This window comes from Tupaia chinensis, unplaced genomic scaffold, assembly GCF_000334495.1.
Source record: "Tupaia chinensis unplaced genomic scaffold, TupChi_1.0 Scaffold147312_1, whole genome shotgun sequence".
Classification (NCBI taxonomy): domain Eukaryota; kingdom Metazoa; phylum Chordata; class Mammalia; order Scandentia; family Tupaiidae; genus Tupaia; species Tupaia belangeri.
Genome location: NW_006207163.1, coordinates 2,920,217 through 2,938,407, shown reverse-complemented (window position 1 = coordinate 2,938,407; position 18,191 = coordinate 2,920,217). Strand labels below are relative to the sequence as shown.

The 18,191-nt window shown below is 37.1% G+C and overlaps 1 protein-coding gene across 1 annotated transcript in view; it reads right to left on the bottom strand.

Annotated features, from left to right (window-relative positions):
* SLC6A15 (solute carrier family 6 member 15) overlaps window positions 1-17,334 on the bottom strand; it is a 60,268-nt gene extending 42,934 nt beyond the window's left edge. The window contains exon 1 of the mRNA XM_006169614.3: window positions 17,061-17,334. The gene's annotated coding sequence lies outside the window, so the exon portion shown is untranslated. The remainder of the gene's footprint in view (window positions 1-17,060) is intronic.
* Window positions 17,335-18,191: the final 857 nt, after the last annotated feature.

Sequence of the window (18,191 nt, the reverse complement as noted above, 5' to 3'; positions counted from 1 at the left end):
TCTAGTGTAATTTACATTAAAAGTAATAGTGTGGGAACCAGCAGTTAGCGTAATGGTTATGTCGCTGGACTCCCACGTAGTCAACCGCAGTTCGTGTCCCGGACCCGGTGGCTTAAAACTCACGCCAGGCGCGTGTGCGTGCGTGCCCAAGATCCCGAGAGGAGAATGGAGGAGAAGGGATTGCGGCGTGACCATCCCCTCTGGGGGGTGATTTCTCGCTTTCTGTCTCTATGTCTCTCTCTGTCTGTCTGGCGAGCGCATGCACCCTATAGCAAAAACCTCTCCAAAAAAAAAAAAAAAAGAAAAAAAAAGTGATAGTGTAAAAAATAAATTTAAAAAGATAAAAAAAAAAACAAAGAAATGTGAAATACAAAAGCAGGAGTCTTTAAGAGTTGTGGAGATTACTTTAAAAAAATATCATAGAAGTGAAATAAAGATTTATTGGAAGAAAAATGTTTGTGAGTACTGGTGAGAAATGGGACAATCATAGAAATAAATGTCATATTATAAATAACTAAAAGTAGAAGAAATGTCACTGAAACAAAATCCAAAGGCATTGAGGACAGAATTAAAGAAATTTCACCAATAAAAAAATGAAAAGAGGCCAGCTGGGCATTGGGGGCTAAAGGAACTGGTTCCCATATGTCCAAACTGTACTGTTCAAGTCCTGGACCTGGCAGTGTGAAAAATATGCCAGGCATATGTGTGTGCATGCCCAAAATCACACACACAAAAAAAGGGCAAAGTGGAAAAGAAGGGATTGTGGTGTGATCATCCCCCATTGGGAGTATGGTTTCTCACTTTCTTTCTGTGTGTGTCTACCTGGCTATCACTCTGGCACACAGCCTCTGGCAAACTTTTTTTTAAAAAAGAACTGAACCAATATATCCCATGAGAGTGAGGTGTTGGAGGTGGGCCAAAGAGGAGCTACATGATTACTAAATTTAGCCAATGAAGAGGGAAAAACAAAGTAAAACCAAGTGAGAGAGAAGATAAAAGATACAAACTAACATTAAACAAGGAGATAAGGGTGATAATCTGTGACAGTTACTGTTGAGGGGAAAAGTAAAAATTTAAATTTAAAAATAACAAAACTAACAAAATCAAGAATTGAAGGGAGACAGATAGAATGAAAGTGTGAAAAATGTCCTTATCTTTCATTCCCTGAAGTAATAGATACCGTCTAAATATGAAACTCATAGTCTAGAAAATAATGATCACAGTGTCTTCAGGTTTTACCATAATATTTATTCCATTATGATGAAAACTTGCAAGAATTGATATGTCTTAGGGCTAGCAGGTGGTGTGGTGGTTAAGGCGCTGGGCTCCCACATGGCTGACCAGAGTTTAAGTCCCAGACCTGGCAGCTTGCTTTCTCATTTTCTTTCTCTTTCTCTCTCTGTCTGTCTCTGGTCAAATTAAAAAGTAATAATAATAAATAAACTCAACAAAATAATTTTTTTTAAATTAATATGTCTTGATGAGAAGAAACACATTTATACCTGGGTTTTAGTGACACACTGAATTCAAGTCACAATTCTACCACTTAGGATTCAGTGACACTGGGGAAGTTTCTAACTGTATCTACAGTTCTTCATTTATAAAATGAAGGAAATAATATACTTATTTATAATACAGTGCTTAGATAGAGCGCATTGGGTAAACTCATAATTTCTTAAACACTTCTGATGAAATGGGCAACAGAACAAACTGCAAAACGCATGAGTAGAAGGAGGAGAAAAATACTGTCACCATCTTTGAAAAGAATCTACATTTATCCAGTTAGATTCTCCCTCCCTAGAATTTAAATCTTGAGAAAAGGAACAAAGAGATCAAAACGCTGACTTTTCTTTCATTTCCATGAAAGAGAATATGCCCAGGCTGTAATTATTACTGTAGTCATGGATCCTGGTCCCTAGTTTCCAGAACTATTTTCATTCTTGCCCTCTCCCACCCCATTGCCAAGCGCCCCATTGTTTCTTTGGGCCCCTGCAACTCTGCCAATATTTTTTTCTTTTGCCTCTTAGCCAGCATCAGCCTCTACAGCTTGCAAAGAACTCCAAATAATACACCAATTATAAATGAAAAACTACTGTTATCTTCCTATTTATCCATGTATATGGACATAAATACATAAAAATGTTGGAAATTGGGACCAGCAGATAGCATAATGGATACAACACTAGACTCCCACATAGTTGACCGCAGTTTGAGTCCCAGATTCAGCGGCTTACAACTCATTATCTTTAAAATTCAGTATTTTGAAATTTTGAAAGTTGTTTTTAAACTGTCAAGAATTATGGAGTATGAGCTAAAATTTTTTGCTATGTAGAGTAAATGTTTGTGGAAAAATGTAAAAATAAATAAATGGAAAAAAAAAAAGAAAACACCTCACACATGTGCATGTGTGCCCAAGATCCAAAGAGGAGAATGGAGGAGAAAGGACTATGGCGTAACCATCTCCTCCCTGGGGGATGATTTATCACTTTCTGTCTCTTTGTCTCTCTCTGTCTTTCTGCTGAGCACACATGCCTGCCTTATAGCAAAAAAAAACTCTCTGTGGTCTTCAATCCCAGCATTTTATCTCATATATTCTTCCTTTTTAAGACTGTTTCACTTATTCTAAGTTCTTGTCTTTTCACACAAATTTGAAATTACTTGACAATTTTTTTTTTCTTTTTTTAATTTTGTATAGGGCATGTGCACTTGTTTGAAAGAAACAGGGAGAGAAGGAACATGAGAAACCATCCCATGGGGGATGGCCACACCACAATCCTTCATCGTCTTCTCAGGATTTTGAGCACAACCTATGCCCAGTGGTTTTTCAAGCTGCTTGAGTCCAGGACTATAACCTTCCTATCCGACCATGTGAGATCCAGCTGCCTTAATCACCAAGCCACTGCTGGACCATGGCTTGACAATTTCTACCAGAAAAATCAGCTCACTGAGATTTTAAATGGGATTGTATTAATTCTATAGGTCCATTTGGTGAACACTTACATCTAAAAACAAAAAAAAAAAGAAAGCAAGAAATAAAAGGAAGGGAGGAGGGGAGAGAGGAAGGAAGGAAAGAAGGAAGGAGGAAGGAAGGGAGGAAAAAAAAAAAAACAAGAAAATCATTTCCTAGTCTATGAACTAGCTTTATCATTGTATTTATGAATGTCTTCTTTTATTTCCCTCAACTATATTTCAAAGATTTTAGTGTACTGGTCTTAGAGATATCTTGTTAAATTTCTTTTTCTAGTTTGTGCTTTTGGATATAATTATAATTTCTTTCTGAAAGTCAGGTTGCAATGACTTTTTTTCTGATAGCATATAGAATAAAATAGATTCTTTAAATACAGGCTTTCTGTCCTGCAATGATTCTAAACCAAGTTAGGTCTTTTTTTAAGATCCTTTGGGATTTCCACTTACACAACCATGTCATCAATAAATAAAAACAATTTAACTTGTACTTTTCTAATTGTTTACCTTCAGTTTCTTGTCGACTAATTTTAGTAGCAAGGACATTCACTGAAATGTTTGACAGAAGTGCTAAATGCAGATATCCTCATTTATGTCCTGGTATTACTGAAAAATTATTCAACATTTCACCTAAATAAAATGTTACTTAGGACTTTTGTTTCTTTTATACATACACTTGATTGGCTTAGATAAGTTAATTTTTATTTCTAGTTCAGTGAGGTTTTATTATTGTTTTGAATCATGGTTAAGTGTTGAATTTTCACATAAAATTTTCTGCCTTTATTAAGATAGTCATATAATTTATTAATCTTTAAATATAGAATATCACATTGGTTTTACATCTTCATCTTTCACTATGAGATAAACCCCATTTAGTCATGATATGTAACTAGTTTTAATATCTCACTGGAATAAACTTGCTCATATATATTATTTTTCCAACTACATTTAGGTAAATGTAGGTCCATATTGCTTTTCTTCTATTTTGCTTTTCTGGTTTTGGTGGACCTAAAAGGAGCTTTGAAATGAGCTCTTCTTTATTTTCTGGGAGAATATATAAAGTCTTAGTCCTGTTTCTCTTTTAGATGTTTGGTAGCCCTTACCAATAAAGCCATCTGGGTCTGGAGTCTACTTTTTTGGAATTTTTCTAATTAAAAATTCAACTTCTGGTCCAAACCCGGTGGCATGCAGTACTGAAATACTCTATGCTCCACGGGTTAGGACCACATGGGAGGCTTGGGTTTAATTTCCAGCGGAACCTAAAGGCCAAGCACAGAATTGTGCACCTATAATCCCAACAACTTGGGGACACTGAAGGCCAAAGGAAAGCAGCAGAAAGACTGTCTGAAAAAAAAATCATAAAAATTTTAATTTCATTCATTGATATTCAACCACTTTTTATCTTGTCTATAAACAGTGAGTAATCTTTACAAAGGAATGTTTGTTTCATGTAAATTATCAACTTTATTGTCATAAAACATTCACAATGTTCTGCAGTTGTTTTTAATATCTGTAGGATTTATGCTCATTTGCTGTGTTTATTCCTGATATGGATAATAGGTCTTTTCTTGGCTTTTGTCTTGACCAGTCTTGCTAATATTTCATTAATTTAACTGAACGCTTTGGGCAATTCTTGTTCGATTTTGTCAAAACTTTGGAGCTCCAAAATTATTGTTAAAACTTCTTTTGAAACATGTTATATTTAATTTTGGTTAACATTTCCCATGAAAATATGCAAAGATATAAAGTAGCATGCAGAAACTTGCATCTTAGAGATGAGAAATGACTCAAACAGACTTGCCCACAATGGATTACTGGAATTTGCACAGGTTAAGATTCCATAATAAAGCAGTAGCATACCAGTAAATGATCTACCTGACTTTGACAAACTTAACTTTTACTGAAGAAAAGTTCTCCCTTTCTTACTTGTTATTGCCAAAAGGTGTGTGCGCTTACCAGACAGACAGAAAAGACAGAGAGATAAAGCATTCCTCAATGGGGCGTGGTCATGATACAATCCTTTCTCATCCATGTCTTTATCCTGTTCAGAATTTGGGCACACATGCCCATAAGCCTGGTATGTCTTCCAAGCTGCCAGGGCTAAAATTCGAACTGTGGTCAACTATGTGGGTTCCAGCTTCTTTAACCACTATACCACAGGGCCAGCCTGAACGTTTTAAGTATAAACCAATCTGAACATTAAATATTAAATTCATTGTGGATTCAAATGAAATATATTTTCTATTTCTACTATATAGAATATAAAATGAAGAGTATCTAATTAAAGTCAAAATGTTGAGCATATTACAACATTCAAGAAAAACTGGCACAATATCAGAATTTTATAGTTATAGAATAATTATAAAAGGAAGAAGAGATTTGATGAAATACCAAAATAATGAATTTTAAAATTTCATAGTGCTATGCATACATGCACATACACCGAAATGCAGAGAACTAATTGCACAATCTGAAAAAACTCTACAGATTATATTAATGTCAATATGCTGGTTTAGCTTTTATATTATATTTCACACAGATGTTTAGATGGGGAAGACTTAGATGAATGGTACACAAAAACCACCCTTTGCATCTTCCTGTGACCTTGCAATTATTTCAAAATCAGTTATACTCATAGAGTAATTCCAATAAATTGAGTAAATTTTTGTTGACCTTTATGAAATAATGACAGGATGTTTTTGTTTTTAGTTTTTGCTATAAGGTGCATGTGCTCCCCAGGGACAGAGAGAGAGAAGGAAAGTTAGAAGTCATTCCTCTCCCCAGGGGTGACGGTCATGCTGCAATCCCCTTCTCCTCCATCTTCCTCTCAGCAAAGGAAAGCAGCAGAAAGACTGTCTGAAAAAAAAATCATAAAAATTTTAATTTCATTCATTGATATTCAACCACTTTTTATCTTGTCTATAAACAGTGAGTAATCTTTACAAAGGAATGTTTGTTTCATGTAAATTATCAACTTTATTGTCATAAAACATTCACAATGTTCTGCAGTTGTTTTTAATATCTGTAGGATTTATGCTCATTTGCTGTGTTTATTCCTGATATGGATAATAGGTCTTTTCTTGGCTTTTGTCTTGACCAGTCTTGCTAATATTTCATTAATTTAACTGAACGCTTTGGGCAATTCTTGTTCGATTTTGTCAAAACTTTGGAGCTCCAAAATTATTGTTAAAACTTCTTTTGAAACATGTTATATTTAATTTTGGTTAACATTTCCCATGAAAATATGCAAAGATATAAAGTAGCATGCAGAAACTTGCATCTTAGAGATGAGAAATGACTCAAACAGACTTGCCCACAATGGATTACTGGAATTTGCACAGGTTAAGATTCCATAATAAAGCAGTAGCATACCAGTAAATGATCTACCTGACTTTGACAAACTTAACTTTTACTGAAGAAAAGTTCTCCCTTTCTTACTTGTTATTGCCAAAAGGTGTGTGCGCTTACCAGACAGACAGAAAAGACAGAGAGATAAAGCATTCCTCAATGGGGCGTGGTCATGATACAATCCTTTCTCATCCATGTCTTTATCCTGTTCAGAATTTGGGCACACATGCCCATAAGCCTGGTATGTCTTCCAAGCTGCCAGGGCTAAAATTCGAACTGTGGTCAACTATGTGGGTTCCAGCTTCTTTAACCACTATACCACAGGGCCAGCCTGAACGTTTTAAGTATAAACCAATCTGAACATTAAATATTAAATTCATTGTGGATTCAAATGAAATATATTTTCTATTTCTACTATATAGAATATAAAATGAAGAGTATCTAATTAAAGTCAAAATGTTGAGCATATTACAACATTCAAGAAAAACTGGCACAATATCAGAATTTTATAGTTATAGAATAATTATAAAAGGAAGAAGAGATTTGATGAAATACCAAAATAATGAATTTTAAAATTTCATAGTGCTATGCATACATGCACATACACCGAAATGCAGAGAACTAATTGCACAATCTGAAAAAACTCTACAGATTATATTAATGTCAATATGCTGGTTTAGCTTTTATATTATATTTCACACAGATGTTTAGATGGGGAAGACTTAGATGAATGGTACACAAAAACCACCCTTTGCATCTTCCTGTGACCTTGCAATTATTTCAAAATCAGTTATACTCATAGAGTAATTCCAATAAATTGAGTAAATTTTTGTTGACCTTTATGAAATAATGACAGGATGTTTTTGTTTTTAGTTTTTGCTATAAGGTGCATGTGCTCCCCAGGGACAGAGAGAGAGAAGGAAAGTTAGAAGTCATTCCTCTCCCCAGGGGTGACGGTCATGCTGCAATCCCCTTCTCCTCCATCTTCCTCTCAGGATTTTGGGCACGCATACACATGTGCCCAACGTGATTCTCAATTTGCCCTGTCAAGGACTCAAACCATGATGTCAACCACGTGGGATCCAGTACCTTAACTTCCATGCCACTAGCTGGTCTAATAATGACAGATTTTAAACCTTGACTAAAACTATTTTAAAGTCCTTTAAATATTTTTTTCTTTCAATTTTTTTTATTAATTGCCAAAGGGCATGTGTACTATTCAGAGAAAGACAGAGAGAGAGAGACAGATAGAAAGAGGGGAAAAGCACCATCCCCCTAACAGGATATGGTCACATCACAATCCCTTCTCTGTTTCTCCACTTTGGGCGTGCACACACTTGTGCCTAGCATTGTTTTAAAGTCTCTGAGGCTGGGATTTGAACCATAAGGTTGACCTGTGGGATCTGGCTCCTCTAGCCACCAGGCCGTGGGGCCAGTCTAAAAAAAGAAATACAACACCTCCAACTTAGGCACTGTATTCATTTCCTGAGGCTGCTGTAACAAATTATTTTAAATCTCATGGCTTAAAACAATAGAAATGTATTTTTCAATAGCTCTGTAAGTTAGAGGTTTAAAATAAGTGCTAATGAGCCAAAAATCAAGGGGCTGGCTGGTTCATATGTCTTCAGAAGACTCTTGGGGAAAGTCTGGACACCAGCATCTGGTGGCTGCTGACATTTCTTGATTGTGACCACAACACTCCAATCTCTGTCTCTGTAGTCATACTGCCTTTTCTCTGTGTGGATAATCTCCCTGTGCCTTTTTCACAGGGCACTGTGTTGGCATGTAGAACCCATATGAATATTCTAGGATAATGTTTTCATCTTAACGATTATCTCTGGAAAGACCCTTTTTCCAAATTAAGTATATATTTTAGGTGTCAGGGACTAGAAAGTGGATTAGAAAGTGCCCTACCATGGCACATACTATTATTTATACTTATTTATTACATATATTTGTATTATCATGCCTTATGCTAATATGACACAACGTGTCTTACATCTTTGTACAGTATTAAGTATATTTTATAGTTATTTTCTTTAATAAGTTTGCAAAAATGAATGTTAACAATTTCTCGCAATTCTGTATATCCAGACCCCCAGGCTGAAGCTTCAGGCAAGAGAAAAAAGGCATTGATAATTTAGCCCCAGTTGAACTGCCAACTAACACTGATTAAAACAGATGAGCCACCCAACTGAGCCCAGCTACTCCAAAGATTAATGAGAAATAATAATGATTATTTTGAGCCACTGTGTTTTTATTGGCCTGTTGTGTAGCATAGATAATATTTGCCTATGGGGATGGCAAGTTAAATATTTACTAGATTTAACTGAAAGTATGAATAAATAGTTTACTGAAATTCGAAATATCATCCAAGAAACTGTTCACAAGAAAGCTAGACCTATACATAAGAGGTATGATTTAGGTTTTGAAATTCACACTGTGATCTTCTTTTAATCATAAAATAAGTTTTAATTCTCAACCCCACATGTAGTCAGTCTTTCATAAAATTTCATGCAGTCGATCTCATGTTTAAGACATCTTGAATATCAGATATAAAACAATAATTATCATTGCAAAATCTCCAGACCTCAAAATGATCATAAAGGAATACCAGCAAAAACTCTACATACATAAAACAGATAATTTGAGGTAATGCTCAAGTTCTTTACAGACATAAACTACCACAACTGACCCAATATTAAACAGTTAATTTAATAGTTTTATACTAAGAAACTTGAATGCCTAATTTCAGAATTCATACAAAAGAAATTTTCAGACTGAGGTTTCACAGAATAACCCTTCCAAACTTTCAAAAGTGAATCATAACTTTGCAGTCTCTACACAATAGATATTAGAATACAACTAATTTTATGATACCAAAATCAAAGATAGTACCAAAAAATAAAACGACAGATCAATTTTCATAATGAATATAAACATAATATTGCTTCATACAATATTAAAAATCTTATCAGCAATATATGAGAAAAATTATACACTATGACCATATTTTTTAAATCAATATATACCATAAAACAGGCTAAAAAAATTCACATGGCCATATTAACTGATGAAGGGCATTTGAGAAAATTCAAATTCCATTAATAACTAAAAAGTGTTTACAAATTTATATACAGAAGAGAACTTTCTCAACTTGATAAAAAGCATTTAAAAAATACATACTGTTCATATTACCTTTACTGGTGAAAGACTAAATTATTGCCCCCTAAGACAAAAAAACAAGATCAAAATGTTCACTTTAACACTTTCATTCATATAGTATTGGAAATAAGGCAAGAGAAAGAAAATGTAAAGTGTCTGTATCCGAAAGGAAAAAAGAAAACTTTCCATATTTTCAGACATTATGATTATGTATGTTGAAAATCCTAAAGAATTCACAAAAATTTGTTCCAAAATAAATGAGTTCAACAAAGTCAAAGGATAGGAAAGAAACACACACTAATCATATGTTTCTATATGTTGATAATGAACAAGTTGACATGGAAATTGAAAATACAATAGCATATATAATTTTTAAAAAAAGAGAGAGAAAGAAATGTTTACATGAAAATGTAGTAAAACACAGACAGTACTTCTTTGTTAAAAGTGCAAGTGCTGATAAAATAAGTTAAGTATGATCTAAATACATGGACAAAATTTCATGTTCACGGGGTGGAAGACTCAACATAGTAAATGTGTCAATTCTCCCTAAATGGGTATATGGGTTTAAGGCAATCTCTATAAAAATCTCAGCAAAAATTTTTGTATGGAAAAGAGTATTCTAAAATATATGTAAAAATACCCCCCCAAAAAATAAATAAAAAAGAATACTAGAATAGCAACAACAATTTTAAAATAGAAGAATAAAGGAGGAAGAATAATTCTAATTGATTTCATGACATATATTACATGTCCTCAGTAATAAAGACTGTATAGGCTCGCAGGAAGATTAAATATAAGTCAAGGGAAAAGAAGATACAGCTCAGAAAAAAATGAATACAAATATGCACCACTGATTTTTGGATGAAGGTTAAAAATAAAAACAAAACCAAAAATATTTCAATGAAGGAAAAAATAGTCTTTTCAACAATGGTGAAACAACTGGACATGCCTAGACAAAAATATAACCTTGATCTAAAACCGTGCATTACGGAACCAACAGGTGGTAGGTGGTTAAGGCACTGGACACTCCCACATGGCCGACCATGGTTCGAGTCCCAGATCTGGTGGCTTGCTTTCTCACTTTCTCTCTCTTTTACTCTCTCTCTCTCTCTCTCTCTCTCTCTCTCTCTGTGTGTGTGTGTGTGTGTGTGTGTGTGTGTGTGTATGTGGTCTGGTCAAATTAAAATAAATGAACGATTAAATGAAATAATTTAAATAAATAAATAAATAATACCATGCCTTATACAAAAATTAACTAAAATGGGATCACAGGCTTCAACGTAAAACATAAAACTATAAGTTTAAAAAAACAAAATCATTGGAGAAAATCTTTGAGATCTAGAGCAAAGCAAAGAGTTCTTAGACATGACACCAAAAGTAGGATTCACCAAACCAAAAACTGATTAAATCAAAATTAAAACCTTTCTTCTCTGAGAAAGGTCCCATTCAAGAAAACAAGCTAGACTGGGAGAAATTATTTGAAGATCACATAGCGAAGAAAGGGCCAGCATTTAGGATTATAAAGAAATGTTAACTATTGAAAAATAAAGACTCTTAAAACTCAACCATTAAAAATAAAATTGAAAAATAGGAAAAGGGGATATGGGGACATTTAACTTAATATTATGTATGCATGGTAAATCAGCACACAAAATTAGGTTTAATATTATTAGCCATTAGGGAAATGCAAGTTAAAACCACAATGAGATGTCACAATTTACCTCTCAGAATAGCTAAAATATAGTGACAACCAAATTCTGGCAAGAATGCATAGAAAATGGATCATGTGTTTATTGCTGGTAAAAAAGTATAATGACACAACCATTCTGAAAAACTGGGAGTTTCTTAAAGAAAAAAAAAAAAACTAAGCATGCAACTACCGTATAACTTTTTCATTCCTGGGCATTTATCCCAGATAAATGAATCTGTGTTCCATAACAACCTATACAGAAGTGTCCAAAGTAACTTCACTCACGATAACCCTAAACTGGAAGTAGCTCAGATGTCATGCAATGGGTGAGTGGTTTAACTCTGTTACTTCCATACTATGGAATATTATTCAGCAGTAAAAACAAACTACTGAAACAAACAGCAACTTGAATGAACCTATACAGTATTATGCCGAGTAAAAAACGCCAATTTTTAAAGACTGTATAATTTCACTTATAAAACATTCTTGAAATGACTAAATAGTAAAAATGAACAGATTAAAAGTTGCTACGGAAAACAGATTAGTAGAGTTTAAGAGAGGCTGTGGGAAGGAGTAAAGTGGCTGTGGTTTTAAAAGGACAACATAGAGGATTTCTTATGTGATAGAACTATTCTGTAATAATATCAATATACTGATTATGACGTTCATCAATAGTATAGTTTTTGCAAAATGTTACATTTATAGAAAACTTTGTTAAAATCTCACAAGAACTCTGCACTATTTCTTAACCAAGTGTGTCCTTATATTATTCTCAAAATTAAAATTAAAAATCTTGGAAGAACTTCAGCTGCAGAAAAATAAAACTAGACCCCTCTCTCACCATTAACAAAAATCAAATCAAAATGGATCAAAGATCTAAACATAAGACCTCAAACCATAAAACTATTGGTGGAACACACAGGGAAAACTCTTGAAGACACTAACATAGGTAAAGATATCTTAAATAATACCCCAATAGCATAGGCAATAATCCCAAAATTGGAGAAGTGGGACTACATCAGGGTAAAACACTTCTGCACAGCAAAGGAAATAATCAGAATGAAGAAACACTCCTCAGAATGGGAGAAAATATTTGCAAACTATGGTTCAGATAAACAGTGGTAACCAGAATATATAGGGAACTGATTACCTGCAAAATAAATAAATAAATAACAACCCAATTGAAAAATAGTTAATAAACAACTCTCCAAAGAAGATATATGAATGGCCAAAAAGCATATGAAAAAATGCCCAACATCTTTCATTATAAGGAAAATACAAATCAAAACCATAATGAGATGCCAGTTAATCCCAGTCAGAATGGCTACAATCAGAAAAATAAAGAACAACTGTGGCAAAGTTGTGGCGAACAGGAAATCCTCCTACACGTTAGTGGGAATGCAGATTAGTTCAACCACTGTGGAAAACAATATGGTGGTACTTCAAAAATCTACAAATAGAACTACCATATGACCCGGTAATACCACTCCTGAGTATTTACCCAAAGGAGAGGTAAACACTCAATCTGATACTTACACTTTTATGTTTATTGGAGCATTATTCACAATTAAGACACAGACTCAATTTAAATGCCCAAGAAGTGAAGACTAGATTGAAAAACTGTGGCACATATACACTATGGAATACTACTCAGTCAGAAAAAAAATGAGATCCTGACATTTGCTACAAAGTGGATGAATAGAGGATTTAATGCTAAGCAAAACAAGCTACACTACAAAAAACAGGTATTGTATGTCCTGCTTAAAATATAGCTAATGTCAGGAACCAGCAGTTAGCATAATGGCTATGTTGCTGGACTCCCACGTAGTCCACCGCGGTTCGCATCCCGGACCCAGTGGCTTAAAACTCACACCGGGCGCTTGTGCGTGCGTGCCCAAGATCCTGAGAGGAGAATGGAGGAGAAGGGATTGCGGCATGACCACCCCCCCTGGGGGGGGGGGTGATTTCTCGCTTTCTGTCTCTATGTTTCTCTGTCTGTCTGACGAGTGCATGCGCCCTATAGCGAAAACCTCTCAAAAAAAAAAAATATATATATATATATAACTAATGTCTATACTTCATGACAGAAACTGAAAGATGTAACAATATTAAAATTGTTGAAAGAGGAAACTGTCTTATAAAATCAGAAACAATAACAAAAATCCTGGATTCTATGGCTTTTCATACCTTACTAATATGATGACATCTGATGCCTAACTATTTATTGCTTTACAAAGAATTGTTCATTTCCTGTTGTTTTCACTTTAGAACACTTTAAAATTATATTTATGAAAATGAAAAACACAATAATATGGTACTGATGAGCACATAGTGAAAAATATTTTCCTCTCCTGTCTTTCCGGTACCACCTCTACTCCCTGTAAGTAAAGTCTTCCACATTGTATCCATTTAGGTTAATATGTTTTCTCTCCCCCCCCACTTGCTTCTTTTTATACAACCATCATTATATACATAATTCAGCAACTTGATTTTTCACTTAACAAATCTTCAAAAACTTTTCATCTCAGTATAATAGATTCACTTTTTACAAACTGTGATATTCCTTGGTATGTGTGTGCCATCTATTTATGTCATTTCTGATAATTTGCTACTATATGTCTCTGCAAATAACTTTGTATATATTACATTTATATGTCTGGAGAATAAATTCCTAGAAGTGGAACTACTTGATCAAAAGGTATGAGATTTTAAATTTTTGACAAATATTGCCAAATGGCTCTATAAAAATTGTCTTAGTTTGCACTACACAAATAACATGTAAGAATGTGTATTTTCTTCTGCCCACCTTACAATAAGTAAACATTTTTTTTCTTAATCTTTGCCAATCTGAGAAGTTTAAAAATGCCCAAGGTAAGCATTCTCTGAAAAGACAACAATCTTATGTGAAATCATACCTTTGTGCATTAATGACAAGAAAATAAAGTGACCTTCAAGGCTGAGAACTGTTCTATCCTGTATCATGTAATACTGTCTATTTCAAATTACCTGTAATTCAGTCTATCTTCAGGGCTTGGTGTTCACAGAGAAAGAGATAATAGTTATTGATATAATTATTTAAACAGATAAACCTATCAAGAACATCTTATTTGAGTAGATAAAATTTATCAAAAATTATTTACTAAATATAGTCAGAAGAGTAGTGTTATAAAGTAAAAGCAAATAAGAAATAAACCTAAAGAGCGAGCTGGTGGCATGTAGGTTAAGGGGACTGGATCTCACACGGCTGACTATGCAGTTTGAACATAAGACCCAGGGGTTATAAACATACTAGTGTGTGCCCAAAATTCCCAGATGAGAATGGAGAAGGGTTTAAGGCCTGGTCATCCCCCCTGGGGAGTGATTTCTCACTTTCCTCTTTCTGTCTCTCTTCAGCAGTGTATGTGCCCTACGGCAAAAAAGAAAGAAACAAATCTAAAAATTCGTGCTATGTAAACTTCAAGGTTTTTCATCGTCAAAATATGCCTGTGAATTTTTGTTAATAATGCCATCTGTTCAGAAACCAAAATCTACTCTGCAAAGGAATCTATGATACATCCACTCATACATACTATGTAGTAAATAATTAACATAAACTCCTAAAGAATTTGAGAAATTCAGAAGTCAAATTAAAATTTTTAGAGCTTTCGATAAACACTAAGGTTTCTTTCAGGTCTCTCACTCTAAGTCAATGATATTTTTAATTGCTGAGATGATAAACTCCAGAGTTTTAAAGGAATGCAAAGTTCATACCTATTCATACACAACTTTTATTTTATGACAGGAAAAACATATCTTCTAACATACACATAGTACAAATTTAACTGTGACCCTGGGAAATTAATAATCATAAATATAGAGTTTAGGTTTAGAAACTACTCTGATGTATTGGAAATGTTTCAGTAATTGACAAACAAGGCATTTTATCCAATGACTGTATCACAAATACTTACACAATTTTTAAAATTCTCCACTATTTTTGTTTAGTAATTGAGTAACAGAAAAAATTTTGTCCCAGAAACATTTACAAATGCCTTTCTTAATTCCACTAAAACACCAGTGTTCAGTTAAACACTGAAATTATAATTTTTGCCTTCATAATATGTAATCAGAAAAGGAAAAGCTTATGAACCGTTTCAAAATTCTTTAATTCCTATCTTTCTAAAACACACACACACACATTTAAAGTTTTACTCAGAGAAAATGGTCAGTGAACTCAATTTTAAATTGAGTGGGATAATACATTTTACTCAAATAAATATATATGGATCACTGGTCATAAGAACAGAAAAGACAATAACACATCCACAGAAATAGTATCTTCTGATCCTGAGGGTCGAATATCCCGATTGTAAAGTGAGAGGAATAAAGCACGTCAAAATTCAGTCCACCATCAAGAACTTAGGAAGTATCTACAGTCCAGGCCAGTACTAGGCGGTCTCTATCTCAGCCTTGCTCTTGCAGATAACTAGTCTGGGTGGGGTGAGGAGCTCAATGGTGCTGCATCGGCAGAGAATGGTGGTTACCCCAACACACTTGTTCCCTGCACGCAGGAAAAGCAACCAGGCATTGGCAGGTCTAAAAGGGCTTTTATAGAAAGAGCGATGAGGAGCCCAAACGCGGCACATTAGCAAAATCTCCATTGCTCTCAAACGTCTTGGGTAGTAACCGCACAAACCATGCAGAAACAAGACTGAATCCACCTTTAAGACCCGGTGGGAAGAACGGACAGACCCGCAGAAACGGTCGCAGTCTCATTTGCATAAGCACCCAAACACTGCTGACGTCACCGCGCCCAAGCCCGGACCCCGCCCGGTCTTACTCCAGCCGTTCCCAAAGAGGGGAGGTGGATGGTGGAAAGGGAACGCGAGACACTAGAAAGCTCCAGCCTGCGGGCTTCACGGTCCGCTAACGCACATTAGTAGGCGCTTCTCGACTCAAAGGAAAAGAATTCCCTGCCCTGCAGTCTCTGGGACAGGGTGGGTCACATCAGCCCCCGGGACGCCTCGGGCGTTTGATTCATTCAAATCTGTAAGGCTGGTGTGCAAGTTAAGACTGAAAGGCTCTCCCCTACTTAGAGCTCGTTTTCTGCCCGAGCCTTGCTCAGACCAGCCCAGGGAACGCAATGTAGAAACGATCGGGTTTCCAACTCCATTGCATCCTCTCCTTAAAATGCCTGCATCACCACCCTCACCGCCACACTCCTCAGATTCCTGGATGCGCAGAAAGGCGCCCGCTGTGCTTTCTCCAGCAGCCACGTGCCTTACTCGAGCGAAAGGCCCCACTTTCGGGCTGCTTATCACGGGCTGCCTTGGGCAAAAGGGAATTGGGATCACGTGAAAATACTCTGCCCTCGGGAGTCGCCTTCTCCGGTTGCAAAGGACCAAAAGCGAATGGGGAAGGAGGCCAGCTGCTCTCCCCGCCCCATAGCCCACCCGCAAGAGCAACCGCTTCCAATTCACCTCTGGAGAGCCTCCGCCCCGACCCTCCCAAGTTTCCTCTCGGACTTCCCGAGTCGGACTCCACCCTCCACCCCCGACTCGACTTGGAAACGAGCGGGTCTCCGCGGATGCCATGGGTAGTTTCCACGATGGAAAGAAGCAAGGATGGCGGCACGTTTCCACCCATGTGCTTCCCCGGCATGTGCCGCCTCTCGCCGCAGATAGGGCACAGGTGCAGGACACAGAGCCTGGAGGGTCGCCCGCCCACCCAGCTTCGCCCTCGCAGGGCGTTAGAGTGGCCCTTCCTCCTCCCACCCCAGGACACTGTCTCAGTCCTTCCCAGCACCCATGCATCAATTCCACTCTGGTTCTGGATCTCCGAGCTCCCGGGTGTCTAATGGGGGGAGCCCTGCCTCACCCCCCAATTGTGCACTCAGCATAGAACGTGCCATTACCGTGAGTCTGTCGTGACCCAGTGCCCCTTGCAGCTTCCACGTCCCGGCGACAGCAGCAGCAGCAGTCACGGAAGGGTCGGGGCCAGATGGCTGTGACCGAGGCCTCCAGGGAGCGGTCCCGAGTGAAGCGGCTGCTGGCCAAGGGCGGACTGGGGCTGGGTTAGGGGGTCTCTGCCCTGCGGGCTGGCCAGGAGAAACTCGAGAGCGCCTGTGTGTCTGCCAGGGAGACAGCACGGGATGCAGGCGCGCGGGTGCGGGTGCGCGCGCGTGTATGTGTGTGTGAGTGAGGGTGTGACGGAGGCGTTGACGAAGAGGCCCCTGCGGCTGCCTCACCGCGTCCTCCCTGCGCCTGAGGCTGGGCCCGCGGGATGCGGGGTGGACCTGGGGAAGCTGGCTGGGAGCAAAACAACACGCATTCTCCCAGCCAGCGCGTCTTCCCCCAGCCCACCCAGCCGGAAGGATGGGCACGAGTTGTCCGCCCCCTGCCTTTGTCTCTGCGAAAATAACAATAGGAATGATCCTACCTCTCACCCTCTATTCTCCAAGAGTCAGTGGGGGGACTGTAAGAAATGGGAAAAAAATAACTCCATGCTCTAGCTTTCTCCCCAGGCTGGTCATTTACATATCTTGGAAAAAAATAAATAGAGAGAGAGAGAGGGAGAGAGAAAGGAAAATATTGAGCATTTGCTTCCCCATCAAACAGTAGCTTGATAGGCAGTGATTCTGGCCAAGGCTAAAAACGGGCTATTTTAGGGGACCGGTCCTCACCCTGTGTTGGTCTCTCCGTATCCTCCTCTTCTCTAAAGTACCTCTTACAGAGAGGAAGACTGACTTACCAGTTTTGGCAATCAAGGAATGGTCATAATTAAGCCACGCGGAGTGTCCCTAACATATACCTATCTGAACACAAAGCTTAGCCTTTTGAAAATGGCTGAGCTGTCCCCTAAACCAGACATGTGCTGTAGAGATTAAATATTCAATACTTGAAACTTTCCAAATTTGAAAGAAAAGTAAAATGAACCCAGAATGTGCTATAGCAGAAAGGTTCAGTGGCTTGGCGAAGTATTTTTTTCACTTCCAGGTGATTAATATTATTTCAGAAATACCTTTGTGCACTTTTAGGCCTTCCAA